The sequence below is a fragment of the Lagopus muta genome, chromosome 1, assembly GCF_023343835.1.
Source record: "Lagopus muta isolate bLagMut1 chromosome 1, bLagMut1 primary, whole genome shotgun sequence".
Classification (NCBI taxonomy): Eukaryota; Metazoa; Chordata; class Aves; order Galliformes; family Phasianidae; genus Lagopus; species Lagopus muta.
In genome coordinates, this window is record NC_064433.1 from 132,119,873 (window position 1) to 132,147,237 (window position 27,365).

Below are 27,365 nucleotides of genomic sequence, written 5' to 3' on the forward strand. Positions count from 1 at the left end.
TCAGTTCATTTATTTATCAACTTCTCTGGTTCCTGCCTTCATATTTCTGTTTCATGCCGTTTCCATGCAACATAGCATTCAAAAAGCCAGAAAGATTTTGCTATCAAAATGCCAGCCCTTCTTTCTGCAGAGTCACTGGGTGAAGGTCTTTTTATTCAGCTAGCGGTGACTGACTACGTTTTTTCCCACAGACAGAGATCCTTCAAAAGAATAACACTGCTTGTCGTACAGTGATTTATTTTTTAAAAATTCTCTTCAGATTTATCTCTATTTCTGAATCATATTACTTGGCTTAACCACTCTGCACATGCAGAATGTCACCTTGCACTGCTTTGCTAAAAAAATATGGGTGAAAAATCAAACCTACCCTCTGCTGAGAGTGTCCAAGTCTATCCTTCTTGGTAACGGGGAGAAGGTCTCCATGAAAGGAAGCTGCATCACATACTAGCAGTGCTACCCCTGCTAGACTTACAAGGTCCATTTAATCTCCAGTTGATGTGAACACCTCAAAGCACGTAATGTATAATGGGATAGCAAAAAATTGCTTCAGAGCTACAAGTCTAAAGCATTCCACAGAAAAATAAAAAAAAAAACCTGAAACAAAAATAGGTTTAATCTCCCAAGAGACAAAAATAATACAAATCACACCTCAGCAGGTATTAAATGTCTCTGCAGGTTAAAAGAGGATATGTCAACCTGTGTGGGCTTCTGAGAGCACCCAGTGCTGACTGCTCCTCCTGAGGATGGCTCTGGGATTGGAGAGGTTTTTCTCTTTTTCTGAAAAAAAAGAAAGCAATTAGTATCTGATGCTAAATCATGCAATCATCTATCTGATCATTGGTAAAAAGCTTTCTATACCTGTATACAAACAGGTATAACCTCATTGCCACCAAACACTATCACAGTATCTCCACAGGTACTCTCCGTTAACTACATCTCATGTAACTTGGCAAGCAGGGGAGTAGAAACTGGGACTTACCTTTTAGCCTGCTCCAGCATGCAACTACCCTGTGTTGCAATTAGCCTTTCTCTTTAACTCTTTCCAGACTGGGGCAAAAGGCAAGCCATTGCACTGTTGTGCACAGTGGATGGTTTTGGGATATAGCATGTCACAGAGATGAAATTTCTGAGAAATCATAGAATCATAAAGGCTGGGAAAGACCTCTCAGATCATCTAGTCCACCATCAGTCCATTGCTACCATGCTCACTGGCCACATTCCTCAGTGCCACATCCACACGGTTCTCGAACACCTCCAGGGATGGTAACTGCACCACTTCCCTGGACCACTGCATCACCGCTCTTTCTGAGAAGAAATGTTTCCTAATATCCAACCTGACCCTCCCTTGGCACAACATAAAAGCCATTTCCTCTCATCTTATCACTGTTACCTAGGAGAAGAATCTGACCCCAGCTTGCCACAACCTCCTTTCAGGTCATTGTAGAGAGCAATAATGTCTCCCCTGAGCCTTCTTTTCTGCAGGCTGAACAATCCCAGTTCCTTCAGCCACTCCCCATCAGACTTGTGCTCCAGAGCCCTCACAGTCTTGTTGCCCTTCTTAGACGTGCTCTAGGGCCTTGATGTCCTTCTTGTAATGAGGGGCCCAAAACTGAACGTGGTACTCAAGGTGTGGCCTCACCAGATCTAAGTACAGAGGGATGATCGCTCCCCTCGTCCTGCTGACTGCACTGTTTAAATCATGGTTTTTAATACAACAGAGCTGAGATTCCTGGCTCCCCTGGTTCAGCCACGGAAGAGAGGACTGCTGGCATTGCTCACACACTGCTGAGACCCCACTCAGTGCACTCAGGACCATGCTCCTTGCTCGCTCTCCCAAGCAGGCCACCTATCTCTGAGACTATAATCTTAACTCAATGCCTGGTGCAGCTGAATCAAACAGCAATCATGTTTTCCCACTGCGTCTCCACAGGTTGGTTGCCACAGACCTTGATTCCTAATGCAACGAGGCATTACTAATTAGGCTGACTTTCTCCTCTTCAGCTTATTAACAATATGCTCCATCCACTGAGCTGAAGTGAGAGAAGCACAATTAAGGTGGGGAGGGGGACATCTCCAAATCACTTTTTGAAACCTTCAGTGACAAAAGAAATAAAAATGGATGTAATAAAATACAGGTAATGAAAAATTGTAAGTGAAAATACTTTGAAAGTTTTTCATTTCTTGTGGATTTGAACACTCTTTAGCAAGCCAAGAGCATAATATCTTCCATTTTTCCAAACTTCTATGCATTTGGCTTGCGTCACTGCATATCCAGGAGTGGGCTAATTAAAATTGTTTTGTTGCTAATGGCAGTGCATCTTCTTTCACTAAAGAGTTCAAACTTCAGCCATCTTCTTGATCTGCTCTGAGTTTTTTAATCTGTAAATTAGAAAAAAAAAGCATATGCCCTTTTAATGACTATAAGAATTTGAGCTCATTAATGCAGAAAAAAAAGAAAAAAAAAAAAGAAGAAGAAGGAAAAGTAGGCTTTCTATTATAGCTGTTCTTTAATTATGGAACAGCATGTGCGAGAAGGCTCTTTACTCATAACTGTGTCCTCAATTCTGTTACACATTTTAGTGGAGAATGCATGTAATAGAAAAACAGCAATAGAGTGTGGAAATTGTCCAGAGCCCTGCTCTCCTAGGGAAACGATGCCAATGGTACTTTTGTGCTGCTGCTCCTCGGCAGCCTCTTTGCACTTTCCTCCAGGTTACATGCACAGCATGACTCACTGCCTGATGGTTTCATTGAAATAGAAAAATATAGGCACAGTAATGATTGCATTCAATCATAAACTGCAATCAATACAGTGGAGTTTAAATGTTCTGTGCCCTAGCAGGCCACTATGGGGTCCCCCCACTCCCCCTTCCCTATCTGATTCCCTGAAGAAATGATTTTTCATTTCTAAAGGGTAACAGTTGTTCCAAGCGATCTAGCAGATGTAGCCGAGTCTCTCTGAATGAAATATGTAGGTCAGAGCAGGAGGCATTCATTGTTTTCTTTGACGTACCTTCATGTCAGCCCTTCATTGGATGGAAAAGCCACTTCACAGTGCTCACGGAGTGCCCTGTGGGAGTCTGATGGGTGGACCTCACAGTTACCCCCCCCCACAGAGTTCATATGGGGGCAGCTGCAGGCAGGGATATTTTTGTGCCATAACGAGACTCTGTGACCTTTTATTTACGTGCACTGGGACATAAATCTCAAAACAAGTTCCCAAGTGTGCACAATTATCTCAACAATACATTTTTGTGTGTGTGTGCATCTCAACACCAAGGCAGAGTTTGGCAAACTTGCGGTCTCCGATGAAGGACTGCTCCCAGGAGAGCTGGGCGAGACTGAAAGCAGGATGAGGAGAGTGGGGAAAGTGGCCATGTCAGGATGCGGGGAACTTCTCCAGGAAAAACAATAAACATGACTTTTGGCCTTTAGAGACATCTCATGTGCCACTGCTGATCACAATTCCCTGGGGCAAATATCCTCTTTTCAACGCCAGCAAAAAATCTGGCTCACTATTAAGTACGTACTCGCTCTTTCGCAGTATCTTCAGAGGAGAAAAAGTCCAAAGGATTCTCATCTTCTCCACAGTTGTGATGCTTTGACAAAACCCACCGCTGCAGTGTTTCCTTCCCAACACAGGTCAGGAAAAATCCCCCATGACGTACCAGATCTCACCCTAGCAGACCCCAATTCCACCTTTCTTCACAACCACCTGCACAAGGAGCTAATAAAGAAAGGGTTTTTCCTTTTCCTGTTAGCAGTGGCAACTGCCTAAAGATGAAAAATAACTCCCAGAAGGCTGGTATAAAATGAAATCATGCCAACAAACCCTAAATAAAGGTTGCAGCTCCAACATGTCTTCTGTTACGTTCAGGATGTGCAGTAAATGACAGCTGAATAAATCAAACCCCCGGAGTTCCATCATAATGATCAGGTTAAAAGTGTTATTATCTCATTTCAGCTAAAAGTTCTGATTCATATTTTTTTTTTGCAAAAACCTCAGAGATCTTGGATTGTATGTCAGTCATATTAGAGCTGGAAAAGGACTAGCATAACTTTCTGAAAAACAGACTTTTCTTTGGTCATAAATCAGCGCTCCTAGTTTCATTCGGCTGCCTGTCTCCCTTTCTTCCTCTTTCCCCCCCCCCCCCCGTTTCCTCCTCCCACTCGTTAGTCTGTTCAGCACCTTCGGTGAGTCACACAGAGCTGGCTGACAAGCGAAGTCAAGTTCGACTTCACATCAAGTTCCTGCAGAGCCCTTCTGCTGCACGGTGTGCTGAGCATCATTCTGACTCCCTCCTCCCAACCCAGCTCAGATGGACCTGCACTCCTGAGGATGAGCATTTGGGACCAAGAGTCCCCTGCGCACCTGGAGACCCAAACTGTGTGCATTGATGTGAGTCAATTAGCAGAAGATTGCAGGTGAGAGAAGCTGTGATAGGTCTTGAATTATGTCAGGTTAATTTAAGCCTGAGGGATTGAAAGAATAGTCCCGGTGTTGGTTAACTCTGCCTCCTGTCTCTACCCCTAGCTGAATTATATTCCCTTAAAACTTCCAAAGTGGATCTTGCCTTATCACATGGAGAGTCAGTGCAGGACACGATAGTTGGGACCCTAACAGCTTACTGTGCAACACTCCCTGAAGCAAGGACTTGGTGCTGTGTTCTACAACCCCATTTCAGCAGTCTGTAAGCACGTGCCTGGCCTTAAACAAACAGTGATCCTTGAAAAACCCGAAACACTGTACCAAGGTATGAGGCTTATGGCAGTTATAGTACTTGTACAGAACTGTCCTGAACCAGATTTTAGTACATGATTCCATACGTTTCTGGCTTACATTTCACAATTCTTAGCAATTGTTGAGAAGCACTGCCCAATCCCTCGCTGCTGCAGCTCCCAGTGCCAAACTCCATCCCCATGCCATGGATTTGCCAACTGGATGCCCTTGGGCATCCAAGTGCCTAGCCTGACCCAAAGCAGCTCCTAGGCCAACCAAGAGGTGCCTGCTGAGATTCAGGGGCTTTTTGGGCAGATGCCCAAACGGTATTGAGATCCCAATGCAGACAGTAATGAGGCAGCTTGATCTCATGATTAGTGCTCAAGCCTTGAACAAATCTTACTCAATTCTTGCAGTTGCAGAAAGGGCAGTAAGTCCTCATTTCACTTTTAGCAATGATGTAATTTTACAACTCCTATAGAGGCAGCTATTAACAAGGCTTAGAGAACTATTATAAATGCTTCCTTTTCCAAAGCCTGGGAAAAGTCTGATTTGTTACCAGGAAAAGGATCTTTTAAGTCTGGGATTGATTACTGCTTGCTATTTTACGTACGTGTAAGTATTAGGTCAGTTCTGAAAGATGCATAAATTACTGAAACCAAACTGTTGAGTTAATAAGAATGATATTTTCAAACTCTTATGGTTCCATTTTAAGTTTCCATGCTATTAATGCCAGTTGAATAACTTACTGAAACTGAAATGAACCACGTTCAAGGCTAAATTATGCTAAAATAGGTCAAGCAGCAGTGAAGGCAGTTATTTTGACTAAACTAGGGTTAACAAGATGCATGTAACAAATGCCTCAGGAGAACAATCACATGTGCTTGCTGCACATGATACCACAGCAGGATACCCATAGCTTCAGGTTCGAGCTAAATGGCATCATGGTGTGCTCTTTCGGGCAAGAAAATAGTTTTACAATTGTTTGAATATGATCCCCTCATTTTATGTGATGTAACCTGACAGTTTAAAGGGTCCCATAAGCACGTTTTCACTGAAGCCTATGCAACTTCTAAATACTCAACTAGGCTGTTTTTAACATAAAGCAGAGGGAGAGCAAAGAAGTAATTAATGAAAGAGCTGATACCTTCTGAGACTCCCGGCATGACAGCATGCCCAGCTGTCTTTCCACTTGCTTCTGAATAAAGAAAGAAGTCAGGAGGCAGAAATTAGCCTGAGGTGTTAAAATCGAATATCCTTGGACTTCATGATAAACAGAGATGAAATACACGTCTAGTGTTAGTCTTCTTTGTAACAACAACAACAACAAAACTTTTCACATAATCTCTTTGATTTCTCAGCACTCAGTTCCATAAATCTCATATGAAAAAATCTGTAATGCTGATCTTCCCTTCCCTTCCCTTCCCTTCCCTTCCCTTCCCTTCCCTTCCCTTCCCTTCCCTTCCCTTCCCTTCCCTTCCCTTCCCTTCCCTTCCCTTCCCTTCCCTTCCCTTCCCTTCCCTTCCCTTCCCTTCCCTTCCCTTCCCTTCCCTTCCCTTCCCTTCCCTTCCCTTCCCTTCCCTTCCCTTCCCTTTTGTTCCTTTTTTCCTTTCCCCTTTTCCTTCTTCCCTTTCAAAAGCCTCTATTGTGTAGAGCTGCACTTGAGTTTTGAATACTTTTACCACATCTCCGTGTTAGGGTACAAATACCTTTCAGTGGAAAAATGAAGTAGAGGAAAACACATAGACATATTGATTGAGTCTGCTCTCACCAAGCACCTGGGCTGAATACTTATATGTATACACTCTCTGAGTAGAAAAAATTCTGCATCTAATGTACCAGATGCACATCCTTTTTCAGAAAGTTGACATGCACGCAGAATATTACATTTAGGAACATTTATGAATGTGTATTGGATTTTGCTTATCCTAGAGGACTGGATGTTTTTCTGTAAATCTATTTGATGATACTGAGTACCAAAATGTTAAAAATGTCCACTTTTTACAGCTGTGTCCATTTTTATGAGGGGCTTTGAGTTTATTAGTTATCCAAGCAGAGAGACAGAATGGGAACAAACCTGTACTCTAGGAAAGTCTATTGAAGAAATTGATTATATAATGAAAAAAAACTTTCTACTGTATACAAAAAAAACTGATTAAATTTATTTTCTTCATGAGATTTTCTGTTGCTTTTTCACATGTCTGAGCTGGTTTTAATGCAACATAAAGAGAGTGCAAAAAATTCATTGATGAACAGCCATTCCACCTCCAGCTTCAGGTGATGAAAAACATCTTTTAAAATCCAGAAAAGCTGTTTTCCAAATGGAAATGCTGAATCAAGAAAACCAGTAATGTTCTCCAAGGTTGGATTAGTTTATCAGTCCTGTTTAGGGATGATGATAGCTAATTTTTTTTTCCATTGACATGGGATGTTCAATACTAGTGATACTGTTTTGACTTTTATTTCAGAGTAGAACATACTGAAATGCTTTTAATAGTGTAATAAACCAGTAATAAACCAGATTACGAGTCAAAATAACTTATTTCAACTTACGTTGAAATTTTAAGCTTGCCCTCACCCAAGGTGATATATCTAAGTAGAGTAGGTTGTTAAATTTGTAAGACAGTACCTTGTATTATTGTTCTGTGCAGTGTCTGATGCACAGACTCAGATGTGAATGATCCAAATCATTTATTACAAGTTCTCACATCACTTATATACCTTCACAAGTTTTCTTTTTCTAGATTTCCCATCCACCTTTACATGTCAACAGAGCATTCTACAAAAACTCTTCAACCATTCACGCAGGCGCTTGTCCAATAGAGCCGTGAGACCTTCCTCCTTCTTTTAGAGGTGCCCTTGGTTCTCATGCTATTTACCTTGCTCCACAGCTGCTGGTCTGTACAGTTTTTGTTGTATCCCTACAGTCCTGCACAAAAAAAAAAGAAGTAGGAGATTCCTTTTTATTTCTGAGAGTTTAGAGATATGTTGACTTTTTGGCATTTCTGACTTTCCAACAAGAGGGGAACCATAGGTTTTGGACACTGGAAATTAGTGTCACTGCTTGTGAAAACTTTAATTTTATTGTTGAATTTGGTTCAGAATGGGGGTTTTAATACTGCCTTCATATTTCAGTCATAGGGTCTAGCAAAAGACCTTCTACCTTCTGTTTAGAAGCTATTTCAGTCTGCCTTTGATAATCCAAATTGGATTCACCTACCTGGAGACAAAATTTCCTTTACCATAAATGAAATGTGCAAATTAGCTATGATAATTAGACTTGACCCAGTTACTGGGTTTGGGATCATCCTTCTATCTTGCCTGGAGCTGAATGTCCCTACAGAAAGCAAATCTCTCTGTTAAGACAGAGTTAAAAACCTTTCATCAGGGACACAAAAGAAAATGTAACCAAAGCACTATTCCATCAGCTGGCGTTGTCTGTTACTTTTTTTCTGCACAATGAATTATTGATCATGAGTGATTTAGAGTTCTCTTGGTTATTTACATGACACCTCTTCCTCTCCCCTCCTGCCACGTACACACTTTAGTACAGCAAGAACATTTATTACAAATAGTGATGTCAGATCCTTAAACTTTTGTAGTAAGTAACAGCTAGGTATCAAAAGGCTCACCTAATCCTTCCTCATCCATCTTAAAACTTCAGTGAGTTGCAGGGTATCAGTGGCTGAGTATTCCACCTTTGCTTTGAGATAAGCCCCATGTACACAGCAGCATAATAATGCCTGATGGGAAACGTGCGCCCAAGAAAACTCCCGTAGCAAGATTGTATTGTACTAAGAAATTCTGTTTGTTGCCTGGCTGGCTTCAGAGATGTTATTTATCCCTTTCGAGCTTCCAAGTTAAAATGCAGGGGCTTATCTGCTGGGAGTGTAATCTTGTACAAAACCAGAGAGACATTTAGATTCTGTTGAACTCCCTAAGAGTTACCATCATGTTCCTAGCACAGACTTTGGGATTAGCTGACATCTGCTCCCTGGACTTGCATTTTTGCAGGGTTTCTGGTGAATAGAAGAAAGAAATAAAATGTTTCCATGCTACAAAAGAAGTACGGGTTTTCTTTTGTTTTGTTTTGTTTTTTGTTGTTGTTGTTTTGCTTTGTTTTTAAAGAAAGAATGAATAAGGAATAAAATACAGTTTCTTTTGGTGCCTCATTCTCTAGAAGCTGTGGCAAAATATAGGATTCTGTCCAAAGCTACAGTATTCATGGCCTTTGGTACAAAGTGCAGGTTCAAGACATTCATAGAGTCATAGAATCATAGAATCATAGAATCATAGAATCACTAAGGTTGGAAAAGACCTAAAAGATCACCCAGTCCAACCGTTCACCTATTCCCAATAGCTCCTACTAATTCTTCTGATTAAAAATAAATACCAGTAAAACTCATAGTCATTTCACAGCTTCCAGAGGCAAAAATGTGCTTTTGCCAACAGTTTGTACCAGATCTGTGATCAGAACAAAAAAGCACTTCTTCCAGGTAATAAGCTGTGGCTATGGTGTGAGATTTTGTCAGCACATGGATGTACCCATTCTGGCAAACCCTCTCTGGTGTTAACTAGACCTGACTCCAGAACAGACAAACACAAACAGATATTTACCCTCTTCATGTGTAGAGGGAGAAAGTACATTGACTCATCTGAATTAGGATTGTATTGAATAATATGATTAGCCTGAAAGAAGGAAAACAAGCACATGATGAAGAAGCTCTTCCAGACTGGGAAGGGTGCTGGGAAGCTGAGATAACCTGTTTTGTTCAGCCCCATCTTAAGCCAGGTTCTTTGCACTGGCACACTCCCAGAAGTATCAATTCAAGCTAGAAATCTCTTTTGAGGCTGCTGAAGTAAGGAAGCCTCTCCACATTTTTTCATTTATGATTTATGAGGGCAGAAGAGCCTTCGCACAAAATTAAAGGCTGAATGAGAGAATCTGGAAAGAGGCAGGACCAATGAACTAAGTTTATGATTAAGTGCCAGAAATCTCCTGAAGGTTGATTCACCTTCTGTTTTAGCTTACTCTTTGGCCTTGGGCAAATTTTTTGCCTTACAAACATTTCTTTTATCTGCTGATAAAGTTTGCAACACTAAATATACCAGGGAACGAGGACACATCCATTTCTGTGTGTAAACTATTTTGAAAACCATGACCACTTTTTATATCAATTATGCAAGTACTTCAGTTCTTTATATGGTAACTGAAGAGTCATAGGCTTGTAGTAACTATCCCAGTCATAGTGCCACACTGTAATAAATTTGACTGGGATAGCAGCTTGGAGCTACTTTTCAGTTACCCGAAGTCTTCACAATCAAATGAAAATGCCACAAAAACTGATTCATTTACCAGCTGGAAATATTAATGTAGGAATAGTGATGTTCTTTGCCATTAAATCAGACTGGAGTTTGTCTGTAGGGTCTGAAAAATCTGTGGTCACTGCTTCCATTCCTGGTTTTTGGAAGCTGGAAAAATTGAGATTAATTAACTATGCTTTTTCCTTGAAAAAAAAATCTCTGGGTTTCTTCTTTTGAGGAGATATTCTTGGAAGTAAACTAAATGGAGATATGTGTTTTATTCCATGAGAAATCAGACTGCAAGCCACACATGAGGTTGGCAACTCAGTGCTTTTAACACCAGTATTCATTCCCCCAGTTGATATGAATATAGAATCATAGAATCAATCATAGAATGGCTGAGGTTGAAACGGGCTTTAAAGATCATTGAGTTTCAATCTCCTGCCATGGGCAGAGCTGCCACCCACTAGAGCTGCGCAGGGCTCCATCCAAACTAGCCAACATCCTGTATTTCAGAAAGGTATTTCCCTGGGACAGACTGGGTACTTGGTTCCCAGGAGAAAAAAATCAGCTGAAATATGAATCTGTGCCTTACTGAGCCATTCCTCCTGCGTATTAGCACACAGTGGGATCATCCTGCAGCCCCTTTTGACCCATTCCAACAGGGGGCTCTATAGTAGCTTCCTCCACTGCTTGTGGGACCCTTGAGGTGAAGCACTGCTCTGCTGACTGTCCAGGAATGACAGATAAGTGAGATGCGCTTAAAGCTAAGAGAAGAAAGGCAAGAGGCAAAAGATCATCTACCTTCTTTTTCATTCAAAACGTAATTTAAAAAACACCTTATAGAAGAATCCAACAGTCCTTAAAAAAAGAAAACGTCCAAAAGAACCTTCTTTACTTTTAAACTCCAATTACTGGCAGGAGGAAAATAATAAGTTACATAATCTATATTCTATTTAACAGGTACTAAGTATAGTGTAGTTACTCAGAACAATACAAAACATAATAATATGAGAAGCAGCGCCGAAGAGAATTCTGCCGTTGTAGATAGAGGCATTTTTAGCATTATGTTCCTCAGGAAGAACATCAAATATTTTTCTGAGTGACCTAATTTTCTTTGCCTGATCAAATGTGCCAGATGCTTCCTTATTCAGAATTGCCACTCTAAGTGAAAAACTGTTTTCTGGCAACCACTTGAAATCTCGTCTTCAGTTTTCTGTTAGGGATTATTATACAATCATTGCCCGGGCAGACTGAAAGCATATGGTAACTGGGCTGACATTATCTCTGCTATTTCAAAGTTCCCTAAGGATGTGTGGGCACAGCTACAGTCTCAGGTATAAGCCAGCCTCCCCAGCGCATTCAAAATGTCACCCAAACTCAGCAGTGACCACACAAGCTGTGGACAAAGAGCTCAGCAGCCTGCTTTCCATCTCCCTAGCAGGGATGGGTAGCTTTTCCCTTTTGTAGATATGCCCATGACTCAACCAGGAGAAATGCTAACTGTGGTACAGTGTCATTTACTGTGCAGGTCCCAGGTACAATTGCAACCCTTTGTGACACTGGCAAAGCTGGAGAGGCTGTGTTTTAGTTATAGCCACCCAGGTCTTATCTCCTACACTTAATTCAGGCTGTACAAACTTGTCTGTCTTGGGGGACTGTGACAATCCCAACAATTGATTTAGCCTTTCCCACTGTTCCTGTTGCAGGCACCAGGGAGTCAATATTTGCAGGCATCAAGAGCCAAAAGGCTGCAAGCAAGCCATGCGCGTCCTAATGTCTATTTTTTCATCCTCCTGACAACCAAGTTAGCTGTGGTGGTTTCCAGGTGCTGTGGACCTTCTCAGCACCTCTGGACCTTAGACAGAGCATCTGCATTGCTAAATAAGAAAGACATGGCCTGAGCTCAGGCACTGAACCCTTTAGAGTAAATGTTCAACAAATACCATCAGCTTCTTGATGACCAACTGGAAGGCTCCATTAATTTGTGAATGAACTTCATGCTCATACACAAAAAGATGACAATTTTGATTTTATAGTTACTGTCATCACTTATTTTGTGCTACCTTTCCTCTGGTGGCCCAAGACTCCTACTGCTCAAAAGGTGGTCACTAATGTTATGTGTCTCTTCCAACCAAGAGAGGATCAAGAGCAATGAGCAGTCGCTTATAAGAGCTCCCAGAAGGGAAAAATTTGGTGCTCTCTTATTCATACTAATTTGGGAAGTATATCTTATGCATACAAGTGTTACGAGGAGCAGCTAAGAGAACAGGGATTGTTCAATCTGCAGGAGGTTCAGCTGAGACCTTATCCCTCTCTATAACGACCTGAAATGAGGTTGTGATGAGGTGGGGGTTTGAATTTTCCTCCAGCTGTATCAGCTCAGCACCAGGCCATGGAGCAAGCTAACAGACAAGCAGCATCTGTAGTTAGGACACTCAAAAACTCCCAACATTTGGCTACGCACATCTCAGAGTAGCTTACCTGCAGGTGTAGCTTTAAGGCAGCATAGGCAAATGACTAGACATGTGGATGCTCTATAAACACTTAAGTCTCTAAACCTAATTTATTTTTGTGTATCTAAGTTGATTACAAATTGATTAAAAATAAAAGAAAATGAGTTGCTTTTAAATTGTAGTATCTACATAGCCAATATATTCTCTAAGAAAATCAGTAGAAGGCTCTACATTAAGAAAGCCATCATCAAAATGGAAATCAGGCTTCCAAGCTATTTAAATTTTAGTTTCTTTAACTTATTCTGAAGATAAACTATTACTAGTGCTGACTGTCTCAACAAAAACAAGTGGATCAAAATCCAATCTCATTTTGCAAATTCTATGCACAAATACAATTCAACATACTTTTTTTTTTCTTTTCCTTTTCAGATTTAAATTAGCACCTATATACAGCTCAAGGAGCCCTGCAGAATTTTAAACAGGCAGTACTGAAATAAATAAATAAATCTGGGAGATAATGCATTCTACAATATTCACAGCTGAGATTGCTCATTTTCTTCTAGACAGTCTGTAATTTTGCTGTAACTTAATCATGACCTACACTGTAGTATGATTTTTTAACACATCACTACAGGCAAGTTGTCCTATTCACACCCCAAATGGAAATTCATACTAAAATATCAACAACTTGGAAGACAGATGCCAGCTCAGTCATACCTGTAGCATCGCCAGGATCTGTGAGACAGACAAAGAAGATACGGGAACAGATTTATAATCTAAGAAGTAGGAGAAGTGCTGGTTTTAACAAACTCTACCCCGGGACAGAAACCCTGGACGTGCAATGATTTTATTGCCTAGAAGCATACTAAAGAAATCATATTAATAGCTCCCCCCAGTCTATCAGGTATAATAGGAAAACTAATCCCAACTGTGAATTTACCATTCTGCTGTTCCAAATTGCTTGCTGGTGAAGGTAACTGGTTTCCACTCCTCCCTTCAAAGCTGTCACCTATTCCTGCTACCTTGGAGTGCTGCTCAGAGCCGAGCAAGCAAACGAAAAGAACCAAATGTCCCTACTAAATGTTGCTCCAGAACTTTCACAAAGTCGATTTCTTTCAAATTATCCATCATTAAAAACGACTGTCAGGGGTTATCCTGATTAGCAGCTGTGCTGCAGAAGGTCTGTGCAACCCCAGCCCACTCCCAGCTGCCTGTTTCCCAAGATAACATTATCTACTTGGATGCCTTTGCCAGAATTTCTGTAATTATTAGTGATTTGCAGTGCTGTTCTCCACCCAGTGTTTATCTGAGCAGAAGAAGGCAGGGAAGTCTTGCAAGACTTCTTCCCTTCTCAGATTGTTTACTTGGCCAAATTCAAATCCCTCTTCAAGGAGCTTGGTGTGATTTTTTTTACATTTGTATGTAAGATGTAATTTTACTGCTCCTCAGTCCTGTACTCTTAGAAAGCTCATATCATTGTTCCGACAAGCTTTCTTCCATGTGTGTTAGACCTTCCTCTAAAATCATAGAATCATACAACCACAGAATCATTTCAGTTAGAAAGGGCCCTAAAAATCATGCAGTCCAACTCCCCTGCTACAAGCAGGGACACCTACGGCTTGATCAGGTTGCTCAGAGCCCTGTCCAACCTTAGATATGCCCAGGAAAGGGACAGCTGCCACCTTTCTGGGCAACCTGAGTGCCTTATCATCCTCATTGGAAAATACTTTTCTTCTTATATGCAGCCTGAATCTCCCCCCTTACACTTTGAAACGATTTCTCCCTGTTGTCTCACATCAGAGCCTGCTATGCAGTCTGTCTCCTTCTTTGTTAAAGCCCCCCTTTCGATACTGAAAGGCAGCTTGTGTCTAAATCCAGCGTCTTCTTTTTGCTTTGCGCGCTGCCCTGTGTTTCAGCCTTGCTGCCTGCTCACTCCAGCTTCCCTATCAGCAGTGAATCCTCTGTCATCAATAATCCACTACTTTAACTGGCTTAGAGTTTCCTTCCCTCTCTCTCTGTCCCAGTCAAATGCCAGATTAGAGCCAGCAGAAGCCCGCTGCTATCCCTGTTGTATGCATTAATCTTCTTACAAGTATGGTCTGTTCTGTATTTAACCTCTCTGCGCCGTACAGCCAGGTGATACCGAGAGCTCAAGCAAAGTTATTTTCCTTTGCATGTTAATGAGTAAAGAACCCATTAGTAGCACATGACTGTAATTTTATATAATAGATTTAGCTGAAATTGCTCAAGCCACTAATTGCAGACTACCAGTCAGACTCTTCTTCTCCCAGCAAACTTTGATGCTCTAAGGATTTGAATGTCTTGTTCAGTACTGTGAAGCCAAAAGCCATCAGGTGAGTGATTCCTTTGAAATCAATGGGTCATATGGTTCAGCCAGAGCAGAAACATTTGACTCCGTATCTGTGCTGCAGAGTGCTAGGCAGCTGCCTTAGGAAGCAAGATCAATCTTTGATTTTGGATTTTCTTCCCCACGTGGATTACGGCATATCTGGGGATGTGAGTAAGAGAGCAAGACCGGAGACCGGGAGCCCTGTCTTCTATTCCTGGCGCAGCCCCAGTTCACTGTGTGACTGTGCGCAAATCGCTTAAGCTGTCTCTGGGATAATAATCGACACAGCAATTCTAGGAGGCTTAATTTTTAAAGTGTCAACTCATATATTTTCACCGATGTGCCTCGGGAGATGTCCTCTTCTCCACTGGAAGCAGGAGCAGGGCTGCAGTACTGACAGCAAGATTTGCAACCCTTGACCTGTTCTCCTCCAGTCTGCTGTAACTACTTCATACAAAATGTTCAATGATAATAGTAATGCCAGAAATGCTGTCCCGGAGCTCTGAAAGCCTCTTATCATCTTCAATTCCTAAAGTAGAGTGTACAGAATCCCGTGCTCTGGTTTTCTTTTTGCTACTTTCAGCATTAATTCTTTTTTTGTTATACCAGCAGAAACATAGTCTGCTGCAGCTGCTTTTTGGTTTTGGCCTCACTGATCGCATGGCATAGTTTTGGACAAAAAATTTGGATTTTTTTTTCCAGTGTTTTTTGTGTGCCTGAAATCCTAAAGTCGCAGAAGTGACAAGTGATGGGCTGTAGCTTTGTTGGGGTAGAGGCTGCAGTCTACATGCTCTCCTTTTGAGAAGAACTGTACACCATGCGGTTATCTTTTCATGGATCTTTCCACTGTTCATCTTTCCACTGTCCCAAAGTGGAAGCTCAGGAATCATAATCACTCATGAATATCCAAGATTTCTACAGGGTGGCTCAAATGCAACAGTAAGATATGTTTATCTCCCCTCACATGGACTGCTTTTTCTCCCAGTCATGGTGACATCTGATCCCTGTGGCAATTAGACTAAAACAATTAATTTCATGGGTAAAGAGCATTTGGAAAGTATTTGTTACGTTTCTCTTGCTGCAGTTTAGCAGCTAGAGGCAAACAAGGGCAGCGAGAGCTCAGCTCTGCTGTTCAGGACCAGTGAGCAAAGGAGCACCCTTTGGAAGTTGCCCTTCTGGGCATCTGAAGCGGGGCAGACATCAACAAAGTCAATGAAAAAGCAGTCGTTCAGACTCCGTCAGGGTATGAGTCAGATCTCTGGCTTCGGCTGCAAAGATTTTTATTTATGTAGTTTGCTACATCACAATATGGTGTCTCAAAATGTCTGCCACCACTCACTTTTAAAGCGTACATATAGCACATACAGTCTTGTCACAGCTGACACCTTTTTTTGATTTCGCTACACGAGAGTACTCTGTTGCTGATGAATCAAGCTGTTTTCAAGATTGGTTTACTTCTGCATATTTTGGGGGAGGGAAGCTAAGGAAAAAATACAGCTATTTTTCAAATAACTATTTCCATCTCTATCTTTTGAGCAATTCTTCTATCAGAGGCTTTTTTAACAGTCGTAAACACAGTGAAGCATCAATTTTTCTGAAGTCTGATGAAGAAAAAGATTTTACAGCTAAAAGCCTTGGCTCAGGAAACCACCTTTCTTTAGGACAACACTTAGCATGGACCATCAGGTCCCAGCTCTGGGGAAGAAAAATGCAATGATGCAGTGGTTTGTCAGCCATAACTAGAAAGAACACCAAGGGGTCACCCATGCCATCTCCCTACCCCATGACAGTCCTGATGACATCTCTGTCACTCCTGCCAGAAAAGCGTTGAGCCCTTCTGTCTAGAGTCCAATACACTCATCTGCCAGGGACATGCCCATGGAGGCATTTCATCCCCCTTCTTTGCAGAACCTCTCTGCAAAGGCATCAGCTCTAGCTGTACAAAGAATTACAGTTTCAGTCTTTACAAAAAGGGAAGGAAAAACACTGCAGGTCATCAGCACGCTAAATAATTTAGGCGTGCTTTCCTCTCTTGTTGCACAGCACTGCTGCTAGCAGCGGTGAGCGCAACGTGCGTGCTGCAAAGAGAGAAAGGGCACGCTGGGCCAAATTCTGCCCTCAGAGGCATACGTACAATTTCCAGTGACATCAGTGGGAATCGTGTGTGTGGATTGAGGGCACAATCTGGCCCTTTATTTTCAGCTGCTGTATTATGATCATGACATGCTAATTTCTAATTCCTTTAGCAAAAATAACACAGGAAGGCTTAAATATTCATGTTGCCAAATGTCAGAAACACCTCTGCGGTATTCTTGAGCAAATTCATGAATACAGATTTTAGGAATGATGGCCATGCTCATTATTAGAACCTGACATCCTCAATCAATTAAAACCCTCCTTATCTTCACTGGGTTTTTGCCAAGCTAAGAACTGAGTAAGGGCTGTGGGATTTAGCTCCATGCTGGCTGCTTTGGACATCAGTCTCCTGACAATCATGGTCACAACTTTTCACTCACAGGGATGAGTGTAAAGGCACAGATGTCATTATGGAATGCTAAATATTGAAGTCTATCTCTTCAAAAACCATAAACAGAAGTCAACCAATTGTAAACTGATATGATGAAAAGTGCAGGTAGAATCATAGAATCATTAAGGTTGGAAAAGACCTCACAGATCCCCTAGTCCAATCATCAGCCCACCCCCACCATGCCCACTGACCACATCCCTCAGCGCCACATCCACATGGGTCTTGATCACCTCCAAGGATGGTGACTCCACCACCTCTCTGGGCAACCAGTTCCAATGCCTCATCACTCTTTCTGAGAAGAAATATATCCTAATAGAGGTAGAAAATTGTTGAAGGAAGGAAAAAGAGAGAGAGCTTAGCTCCTCACCAACCCCCAGCAGCACTTTCTCAGCCACTTGAGGGAGAGAATGGAGGTGTTGGAATTAATGGCAAGGGTAGAAATTTTCCCAGCTGCCTACTTTCCCTTTGGGAAGTGTTACAGATGGGTCAGGACCCCAGTGCTTCAGCACCATGCTGGCTAAATTGGAAGGTGACACAGTCACACAGTAAGCATGTGCTGCAGAGTACCATGGAATGTAGTACAGCAAGCCGGATTAAACACAGAAGAGAAGGGGCAATAAACAAGAAAGGTCAGGAGGTGAAAAAAAGGAATAAATGGCAGCAGGACCTTGCTTTGGTTATTGCTCTAAGCCCTATGAGCTCTGCCTGCACGCTGTCATCGTGCGCTGCCCACGTCACCCTGCTCCAGCTGTCCCTGTTTCATTCTCGCCATCTCTCTCCATACAGACAGCAAGCTGCCCGTGGCACAGCAGGGCTGGGAGCCCCATGCCTGCAGCGTGAACTCGTGCTGGCACCAGGAACGTGCAGCCTGTCCCTGTGTGGCGCTGGATCCTAAACTGCTCGTTATAAATAAACATGCTCCTAATAATAGCTTGCCTGACCTGACTCGCTGTAGGAAACGGCCTCATAAATGAAGAGGACAACTTTCAAGCGCAAGAGTTGTAATTTTACATGAATAAAAAATGAAAAGGGCAGCGCAGGATAGGCTGGGGGAAAATTGTATCAGGAGGACTTAGAGTTACAATCTCAGGGTCTTAACGGGCATGTCTGGTTGCCAGGTCTGATGCTGTCTCCCCCTGTAAGTTCGCTGGGGCTTGATGGATGGATGTGGAGAAATATTACTTGAATTGTCAGATAACTGTTAGTCACCCAGATTAAAAACAAATTCCATTGACATTGTGTCATACCTTGGGAGCCCAAAACACATATTGATGTTTTCATCTCGTTGCAGGGAGGAGGGAGGTGGGAGTGGGTAAAGTAAGAAATCAAAATCGCCCGGATAGAGCAAGCCTTTCAGCTTTGTTTGAAAAATGACACTGCAGATCAGTGCACCAAGCTGAGGGCAAGAGATAACACAATCCAGCCTATCTCTCTCACTCTCGAATGAAGGGGAGACAAAGGCAGTATTATCATTAAAAACAATACAAAACAAAACTTCTAATGCCTGTGGAGAATTATAAGCACAAGTGTAAAGAACAGATTCACTTGCTGTGAGATCCATCTCTCAAAACACCCTAATGTCAGTGGGATGCCTGGGGGCTCAGAGGAGGAAGGAAGTGATTTTCTCACCTTCCAGAGATGAAGCAGAGGGAGACAGCCCATGGAGCATGAGGCACAGGACCACAGGAGGGAGCTGCTCTTGCCCAGCCTGGAGGAGAAATAGTTCAGAAGGAACTAAAAGCCCCCAGCATCCAGGAGTGCCATCAGCAAGATGGAGCCAGGCTCTTCAAGGCATTACACAGCAGGAAGGTGGGAGATGGTTAACTCATGTAGAAAAAGAGAAGTTCATTTTAAAGAGAAGTTCATTTAAAGAGAAGGTCTTGCCCATGAGGACAGCCAGGCAGTGGACTTAGTTGTTCCAAAAGGCAGTGCTACCTCTGTCCTTGGAAGCTTTGAAACTCCAAATGGAAAAAGCCATGAACAACTAATTCTGACCTCAGGACTAGCCATACTTTGAGGAGGAGCTTGGACATGAGATCTTCTGCAAGATGTCCCTTCCGATGAGAATTTTCCTATAGTTCCTATGATAAATTCACAAGCCGTTTCTGCTCAGTTGACTTCAGTGGTGACTATGCTGACTTACTTCCACAGGAGATCTGGTCTTGAGTCTATAGTTAACTGTCCCAGTATACAAAAAGATTGGGATATGTTTTGCATCAATTGTTTGGTGGTTGAAAAGGTCTTGAAAGACCTCTTTGTGATATGATTCCAACAGTGATAAATCAATAAAATACAGCGTATACATCTTGTGACAATAGAGGTTTGAAAGAATCTTGTCTTTGATCAATGCTATGAACATGTAGAGAGGTGACTAGGACTTATGCAAGCTGTGACATGCTGAAAGAGAGACTGAGACTTTCTTGACACAGAATTCGGCACCCAAAGTTGTAAGTGAATGTGTATGTGCGTCTGTGAGGTACATATCCATGTGTCATCTACATCGATTTGGGTAACATGCACATAAATGTACATCTTACACAACTTATAAACTATGTTATACCACCATTACTGCCTTTGCAAACTCAAGCAGTCCAAAATTAGATAATTCCTGGTTACTCTCAGTGTGTCTCCCTTAAAAGCAATATGACAAAGTTGTATACTAAAAAGTCAACAGGCTATATCAAACATGATATAGTGTTATATATGATTGCATACCTTTCCTTTTTTTCTTATTCAGTGGGCAGATCCTTTTCTGATTTAGTGAACATTTTTCAAACTCCACTTTGAAGTTTGGTGTACAAATTTGCTTGTGATATTCTCACAGTGTCTGTAGTACAAGTTAATATTCACAGTAACCTGTGAAGTGATCACAGACATATTGCTCAGGGAGGTTACAGTGGCTGATCACATAATCACAAACATTATTGCCATACATACTTACAGAGAATCCAAATTAAGTTTCCACAGGGATCATAATTCTAGCTAACATTTGGTTGTTCGATGCTGAACCCTACTGATATTCTTTCTCTACAGAGCGTGTTTTTTAACTGAGTAAGTTTATAAAAAAGTCAAAGAGAAAGACTGAAATTCCACCCTGGGCCATCATATTGATTACAACATGCTTCACCGCTGTGGTCTGAACTGATACCCCACACAGACACTCATCATTTGAGATGGTAAAGAAAAAGATATCAGGAGTGACCTGTCATCCAAGCCAGGTCCTTGTTCACAGATTGACCACATCGTTGGGGAAAGAATGACTTGTTATCCAGTTACCTGAAATCACATTTAACTCAGGTTAAGCTAAAAGGCAAATATAGTCACTTATTCGTAACACCCAAAACACAGTCTCACCATGTAGAAGATAGCAGCAAAAGCTTTTCTCGAGGTGGGATTGAGGTGGTTGTCTTCTGCTATCAAACCATCCAAGAGACAGCTGAGAACACAAAGGCTGGCAGATGGAAAACAGAAAAGTACAGTAAGAATAAAATAGAATAACCTGCTAAATAATTGAGTAGTTCTAGTAAATCAGGTGGAAGAAATTTAGGAACATCTTTCATACTACCAAAGACAATCATTCTCATTTTCTGTTAGGGCAAAAGGCATAGAGCAGAAGAGCTATGACATACAACTTCAGCTGCAATGTGAATCCCAACAAATTCAAAACGGTTATGTGACTCAAGTGTGTGTACTTAAAATGTCTGCCTACACCATGACAACTGCTTTTTCAGGCTAACTATCTGCCTCCTTTTTGCTTTGGCTTCTGGTTGAAAGTGAATTGCAAATAACAAGGCAGGCAGTCTACCTTGCCAGATAGCCTTAGTAAGTAATAAAGAGAATAGTGCAATTCCTGCTTTCTTTTCAGAGCAAACCTGCAGCGTCCCCATAAGGGCTCTGCGCTGCTCAATCTAATCAAAACACAAGAAGTTTGGCATCCATTAGAGCCTTTGAAGTCTCACAGAGACCCTAGTAAATATCATACGATAGACTTGGCAAAAGAAGTCACTCCTATACATCAGGTGCATGACACACATCTAGTCTGTTTTTTACGGGAGCCAGCCTGAAACCTTCTACTCTGTAAATGCATGTCAGTATTCTCAACAACACTGTGGAGACACTTCTGCTCAAGCAGAGTCATCACACTTAATGTGGGGGGCTCAGAGAGATCTAACACCACGTCAGTCACCGGAGGCTTTCTTTTAGAGTCAGTGGCTACAGCCAGGCACTCCCCAAGGGCAGCAGATCTGACCTTGCATGGGGATGAGACATACGGCCCTCTGCAGGTGATGGCCTCTGTCCTTTGACTATAAAGGGAGCTTGGGTGACTAAGCCAGACTTAGATGTTTGACGTTCAGATGTGTGAGTTACAGCAGATGTATCCTGCCTAGACAGGGCATGGCTGGAGCAAAACATATAAAATATGTTGGAAGATTAATAAAGGTTAGTGCATTTCCAAATTTGGAGCTTAAAAAGCCACGGTGGTGTGTGTCTCCCTCCCCCAGTAGCAATTCATCTTGAGGTAATGCAGCTCTCTCTTTCCCATGTTTATGTATCTTGTCATTCTATATTCAGGAAGGAACACCATGGGTTTCTTCCATAGTTAGAAGAATTTATGAAAAATAAGCATATTTTTCCTAGCAGCTGAAGTAAAACAGGCTCTTTGGAAACAAAATTCCTGACAGTTTGCAAATTCACCTCCTCCTCAGGAATTTCGGGGCTCATGGTCCATTTTAGTTGGAGATTGTTTGGTCAACCAAAGAACACCACAGTATATTTGCTGTACCATGGATACAAATATTAACTGCCATATCACGCATTTTAAATGCTGACTATAATGATAAACAAATATTTCCTGAGGGCCAAAGGAAAGGCCTTGGGAAATGACAAAATGTTCTAAGTAAAAAATGGAGGACAAATATTAATAATCTCCAAATTACTATTATTTTTCTACCTCTGGCAATATGTTATCTCACTGTAGCCGAAGAAAGCAGTCATTTCTTTTTATTAAACTGCATGATTTTTAAATATGAGCACCATAAATCTTATTTGAAGAGTTCTCCAGAAGAAAAATGTTGAGCTGCTCTGGGGCATTTTTAAACTGTGTCATTTTTAAGCCAGACAATATCATGGTTTTGTAACAAGTCACGTGAGCCTGGTCCAGCCACGGGAAGAGCACAGTGTGCAGGGGATGTGCGGGCACCAACTGTGGGTGGCTGTAGCCAGGAGCCAGGCTCAGTGTGCAGGGATGTGATGGAGGAAGGAGCAGCAAGGCAGCCTGGGGATGGGAAGTGGTAAAACTGTGCTGCCTGCATCCCACAGCAGCTCTGTCCCCACAACAGAAAGCATCCCCTTCAGCAGCCAGCTGCACTGCCTGGCCAGCCAAGTGCCTAGTCTGAGATAATAGGAGTTTGCATCCCTTCCATGCATTCTTGGATTAGCTACTGTAATGCTTGTCCCAGTAGCATTAACAATGTACACATTTGTCAGTCCCAGGAAATAGCAGCGGAGTCACAGGAAAGAAGAATTACAAGTAGTTCCAGGGCTAGAAATCTGAGTTTATAGTCACAGTCGGATGGAACAGAAGTTCTGTAACTGCCAGCCAGAGAGGTAAGCAATTCCCACAACTCAAAAATCATTAATTCAACCAAGAGTAAAGATAGCACCATCTTCTTTCATTATCCCCTAATTTAATTGTCACAGATTAAAGCCTGGCATAAATGTTGGCACAGATTCCTGTTGTCAGACTTCAAAGAGAGCTCCTGAAGTCTTCTGCCAGAATCGATGATCATCGCTATATCCTTTTCTTATGCAGCATCTGTATCTTCCCCAAAATTAATGAACATTATTTTTGCATGCTTCTGAGAGGCTGAAAAACACACTCTAGAATCACATTTCCCATGTGAGGGGAAAAAGGAACCCTTCTACATTTGTTATTCTCCTCTAACAAGGATTAAACCATGCTGTGGATACTAATGAGTGACTTGTGGTTGCCCGCCTCTTGCTTTAGTTCATTCCTCAGGAACACTGAAGACAAAATTTCTCAACAGAAATCATAACACATTCTATGGATTGAATGTCTCAGACCTGTTCTTACAACAACTAATCAAGCTGCTGAGACTGCTTGCTATGCAGACTTGCAGACCTCTCAGGTCACTGTTGCCAAGGAGTAATTTTCTTTAAAGTAGACTTGCTTGTCCATTTTACAGAAAGGGAAAACAGAAATAGTAGGTTGCAAGGAACTTGGCGTGAATGATGCACATAAATTTTACATCGATTTGCCTCCTCTATGTGCTCTTTCAATACGCACTGTAATTGCTAATTACAAAGAGAATTAGGCTCCAGAGCTGAATTAAGGTAGAAAATACCTGGAAGAATTTCTGATAGAGCTATAACTGAGGATAACCTTGCTTCTGTAAGTACGTCCATTTTTGTTCTCATGGCTATTACTACCATATTATCATTGACAAGCAGAGGTCGCAGAGATGATTTTCCTTTGTGTATATGTGTGAGCATGTCAGTGTCAAGGAAGTGCAAGATAAATTAATATTTTGGCTCTTTACTGCCCTATTGATATTCCCCTCAGTACTACGGCAAAGTTCATGGTGCTTTGTTCCTTTTTCATCCACTACAGCTTTGTTTATGGAGTGGCACATTTACTACAGTGAAAAATCTGTTGGATGTAGGCAGAGGGTATAAACTTAAGATGTGCTTCATTAGACAAAGTGTTACATAGTTCTTTCCAAATAACTGGTTTCCTAACAGCAACTGACCAGTTAAGGCCCCATTCATTCAATTTGAAATAACCAAAAAGATCTGTTGGATGCAAGTCATTCGTTTCTCACCACCTTCTAAATGGGAGAAGCGTGATTCCTGGAAAAAGGACTTTGGATTAAACTACGGTTCAGGTTTCATTTATTCTCCCTAGCAGTGTTATCTACTTCTTTGTTTATGACTACCGAAGAACTTGCTGGCAAGTCACAGAACACTGTTAAAGTTCAGCGAACGTGTGGCTTTGTCATAAACTTGCAGAAGTGTGCCACGGAGTCAGGTCTGCTGGGGCAGAGTCCCCCTCTAAAAGGGAAGGCATCCTGGTTTCACAGTTCATGAGGAGAACCACAGCCAGAACCACAAACTGCTGCAGATGCTGGGAACACTGCACGATCTAGTAAAAAGAGAAGAATATATAAACATGCATGTTTCGAAAGGGATTTAAAGCACATGTACACAATGAGAATGTCTGAGTAAAACGACCTGATAAACTATACAAGGAACAGACCTCCTCGAAGTTTAGCATATAAGATAAATAACCATGCCCTGGAATTAGAAAGAGAGTTTTCCTTTGGTAGGTCTTTCCATAGTGATCTACTGCGCGGCTGCTTATGCTTTCTTCTGAGGTTCAGCTTACCGTCAGCATGATCCTCTGTCATTTTTACATGTAAACAAGTAATAATGTGCAGATTTCAGTTGCTCTCAATGAGAGGATTCATTAAGCTCAAGAGCAATCTTCAGTTCTCACTCTTCCTCAGGTATTCATGGCACTACACAAAACAGATGAAAATAAATGAAAAATTCATAATGATACTAAAAAGTGAACTAAAAATGCTTAATGCTGGACAGGATATTTAGTTACCGTTAAAAAACAAACAAACAGATAATGACAAGGAAAGAAACAAACAGGTCCTCCTATGTGTCTTAGCTTCTAATACCCACCTAACAACATTCATACCCTACAAGCTCCACAAGTACATTCAGAGATTGCAGGAAGTCTGGGTATGATTCAGTTAGATAAAGCAGTCAGTCAAGGCCATGGGAAGCCACGCATTCAATAGAATAACTCATAAAATTGCCTCTGATAACTCATATTAACTGAAAAGGATTTCTGCTGCCAGCACAAAATGACCACAATTAAAATACTAGTTTGCAAGAAAAAAATGTAGTTTCTAAATGAAGAGATTCCTAACAGAGGATTCTTTCAGAAAAAAAATGTAAGGGGAAAATTCAATAAAAATACAGATCCTTTTTTTTCCCAAAACCTTTCATACTTCTCTGCTACAGTTAGTTGAGATCATATGAGATCAAGCATCTGATTGCTTCAAATTCCATATTCAACCCCACAGAAGAGTACACTGCAAGAGCTGCCTCCTTCCTTCGAGCACAATTCACCAGCATTATCCTGTATCTTCAGTTGTGCTACGAGATTTGCGTGAGAAGGCGGGTACAGGACTGAGCCATTGTGTTAGTGTCTCAAAAAGGGACCCTGCCTGCTTTGGGAGCTCATTTCTCTCTGTGGTTCCCTCCCTTTCCTCCCCCGCAGTCTGCTTTGTAGTTTACTGGCCCCTTTACAACTCAGACTGGGGGATACATTTGTGGGGATCGTTACCCACCCACTGATATCAGGATGAGTCTGACAGCACTCGATATCTGTTACTTTATGAAAGAAAAATAAGGAGGAAATGACCAAACCTCCTGTAATCGCAGAGCATGATTAAGCCTTAAGTAACAGTGGAAACCGAAAGAAAATCACGATGTTCTGGTGCTGCTAATTTATGCTCTTAATGGAAAGAGCAGAAGGCTCAGACCTTCGTGCTACTGAAGATCTCTGGGAAGCTGAGGGCCCTTGATTTGCCTTGCTAGCCTGCTCCCAACCCACCAGCAGGGAGATGAATGTAGCACTCAGCTGAGCTCGGAGCTGTATTAAGGAAATGGTCACCAAGAAAAGTTTTCTACTTCCGTGGACATCATGAGGCTGAGAACGATCTGTCTCTGGGCAACCAGAAATATTCATGCTGGACCACAGGCTTCACCCACTAGGATCTACAGATGAAGTGGGCACTGCTCAGGGACTAGAGATTGCTGGCAAAGACTCTACTGGGCTCCCTGGGGCTGCCACAGCTTCTCCTATGAGTGCTCAGGAGAAGAACTGGCACTGAGCATAGGGTATTTTCAGCAGAGACTCAGGAAGGACAAGATGGAGGAGATGAGATGTGTTTCATTTGCTGTGCTGCCTGCTAATGTGACCCAGCAGCAGGTAACATTCTTACTAATTCTGTTGTGGCTGGCAGGAGCATAAAGTAGATCATGCAACACTTCATCAAAGTGCACGATTGCTGCTGTGTTCTTAGTCAGTGAGGACATTAGCAATTACAATTCTAGTGACATGATTTCATGTCTGGGATCTGACCTGGCTCCTTCGGTTAATAGTACAACCTCCACTGGCTTCAGTCTCTGCAATATCTCACTCTAGATGATGCAATATCTAAGCAAAAATCTTCCACCTGAAAGTAGGTAGGTAACAACTCTCCTTTCTGAACTATCACTGGAGTTAGTGAGGAGATGAAAGGTATTTTAGTAAACTTTTCTATTTTTACACATCTTTTTTATTATTATTATTATTATTTTTTTTACGAAGTGGTGACGGAATCTCCAGGCTCTCGTGATCACAGAGGCAGAGAAAGCAAATGTCCTACTTGAGAAGTTATGGATTTAGGATGGTTTGGCTTGTGGCATAGCATAGTGCCAGCCAGCATTGGATGAGATTAGCAAATCCACTTTCAGTGTTTTCCAGAGTCCTTTAGGTAACCTGTGGAAACAGTTTTTGCTGTTATGTAGATCTCAGGCTGCGGGCCTTGCCGCGTTGCAGCCCCAGGTGCTGTCAGGTGATCACTCTCTCCTACCAACACCAGCTATGCTGGGGGATACCAGAAGGCTGCGAGGTGAAGGTTGCATCCGATGCTGACTGCTGAAAGGTGGTGGAGAATTAGGGTATACATGTCATTGAAATCTTTTGCTCTTTTTCCCATGGCACCTCCGTGGAGAGGTTTCTCTGACTCTGAGCAGAGCACTGTTCAGAGAGAGCCACAAGCACCAGAGGGCCAGAGAAGCTTTCCTTATCAAAAGAGTTATTTCCAACCCACAAAGAGGAGTATTTTCTGCTGTAGCATATCCCAGTGAGCTCACCGTGCTTTCTGAAATCTGTTTTTCTGGGTAGAGTCCTGTGGGAAGAATATG

The 27,365-nt window shown here is 42.0% G+C and overlaps 1 protein-coding gene and 1 long non-coding RNA gene across 3 annotated transcripts in view; one reads left to right on the forward strand and one right to left on the reverse strand.

Annotated features, from left to right (window-relative positions):
• The window catches only part of RPL31 (ribosomal protein L31), a 288,373-nt gene that overhangs the window by 129,618 nt on the left and 131,390 nt on the right, over nucleotides 1–27,365 (forward strand). The gene's annotated exons all lie outside the window — the stretch shown is intronic.
• On the reverse strand, nucleotides 2,260–13,535 carry LOC125700885 (uncharacterized). Its single transcript, XR_007380078.1, has 4 exons — nucleotides 13,421–13,535; nucleotides 7,600–7,649; nucleotides 5,868–5,918; nucleotides 2,260–2,379 (listed from the first exon to the last, which is right to left on the reverse strand). It is a non-coding gene; the product is annotated as an uncharacterized LOC125700885 (long non-coding RNA).